We start from the raw sequence: 1,947 nt of genomic DNA on the forward strand, positions 1-1,947 counted from the left end.
TGCCAGTTGGTGTCATTCTTGTAGAATCTGGAAATCTCACTAATGACAGATCTTCCCTCAAACTTAGAATGACTCCCTCTATTATGGGATCTCTCATCTTGCTCTCCTCTATTCTTCCACCAACTCAACTTTCCTGCTCCCGCATGTCTTCCTCTCCCCTCATCTTCTCCCCCTCTCTTTTTCCTGGTTCCCTCTCCCCTCTCTCCCCATGCTCCCATTCTGCTCAGGAGATACTGCCTCATTCCCCCATCTCTGGGGTACAGTGCATATCTCTATTAGGGACCTTCTTGTTTCCCAGACTCTCTGACAGTGGGATTGTAGGCTGACACTCCCCTGATTCATGTCTACAATCCATATAAGAGTGAGTACATACCATGTTTGTCTTTTTGTGACTGGATTATCAGGATGGATTCTTCTAGTGCCATCCATTTAAAGATCAGGCTTGTTATTGGCTAGCTCTCTCTTAATGATTAACCCATTTTATTTAAACTATGCATCTCCACTTTGTCTTGGCTTATGAGTGATGCCTGGCACTTGCTCTCTCTGCAGCTACATGGTGTCTTTATGGTGGCTCCTCTCTTCTTTCCTCTTCCCAGGCTTCTCCTAATCTGGTAGCCCTATTTATACTTCTTGACTGGCTACTGGCTATTCAGCATTTATTCATCAACCAATAAGAGAAACATATATTCACGCATAGAGAAGGACACTCCTCATCAATAAAAGCCCTGTCTTTTTCACATCCAATGCTCAATTCTTGAACCCCATCTTAGGGAATGTAGAAAGAGACCAGGTACCTGCAGCTTGGGCCGTAGTCATGTGTATGTGGTAAGATTCAGGATATAAAAGAAGGAACAGGTGGGTGCCACCTCTCTCTTGGAAGGTGGCTAACTTTGGAGGGCAGAGTGCTTCCCATGCAAGTGATTGCTCTCTTTAATAAATATCTTACTTTACTCATTGGATTGTTTCCTTATCAAGGGAGCAGCAGCCCATGTACATGAGTCAACATGCTTGTTTTAATTGTTTTTTAAAATTTATGTGGCCATGATTATTTAGGTCAGTGGTGTTTCTCCTCCCATATTTGGGGTTAAAGCTTGCACCTATGAACAGAAATGTTATTTTTGTTTTATTCCATAAGTACACATAAGTGTGTTGGCCAACCCACCTCATGAACCACAGATTTCAGCATGTGTACAAGTTCCTATAACCTACTCTATGAAATTTGTTAATCTTCTTCCAGTAAAAATGCTCTGAATTCTAAGCCTGTTCTTCTATGATTTAACCTTACATCCTTTAAATCACAGGCATCTTGAGTTCCTTTCCATTAAAAATTAAATTTCATTTGGAACACAAGAGGGTTTCCTTGGGAAGAATGTTGTGCTTTGGATGTGGTTTGACTTTATCTACCAATTAGTGGACACTTGTTTATCCAGGATGATGGCTTTGGGAGTATCTGTGGGGCTTTCGAGGTGTGAATCTTAATGACTGGTCCTAGGGACCTTGGTCCTGGGCTCACATGTGACCTCTAGTAGTGTTTGAGAGTTGACATAAAAGGAGTATGTCTGGCCTTATTTGAGTCTCATTGCTTCCTGAATAGAGACAGGATCCTCTCTCTGCACATGTTCCAACATCCAGCATTGGCTCTGCACAGAACCCTGCAATACGTGAGATGTTCAAAATGATGCAGTCTCATTGAGGTCTATAGTTTAGGTAATTTTTTTTACCAATATCAAGGACACTTTCTGTTAATTATTTTATCAGTGTGAGGGCTCACATTGCTACAGAGTAGGGAGAAAATATACCAAATTATTATCTATCAGTTTTCTACTTTTTAATGCTATAAATATTTTAGATTAAAATGTCATAGAATAACTGAAAAGCCAGTGTGTGGGACTGAATGCCTACACATATGTCACCACCACTATGCCTGTGGGATACTTCCCATTTAAA

This window comes from Mesocricetus auratus, unplaced genomic scaffold (assembly GCF_017639785.1).
Source record: "Mesocricetus auratus isolate SY011 unplaced genomic scaffold, BCM_Maur_2.0 Super-Scaffold_100030, whole genome shotgun sequence".
NCBI lineage: Eukaryota > Metazoa > Chordata > Mammalia > Rodentia > Cricetidae > Mesocricetus > Mesocricetus auratus.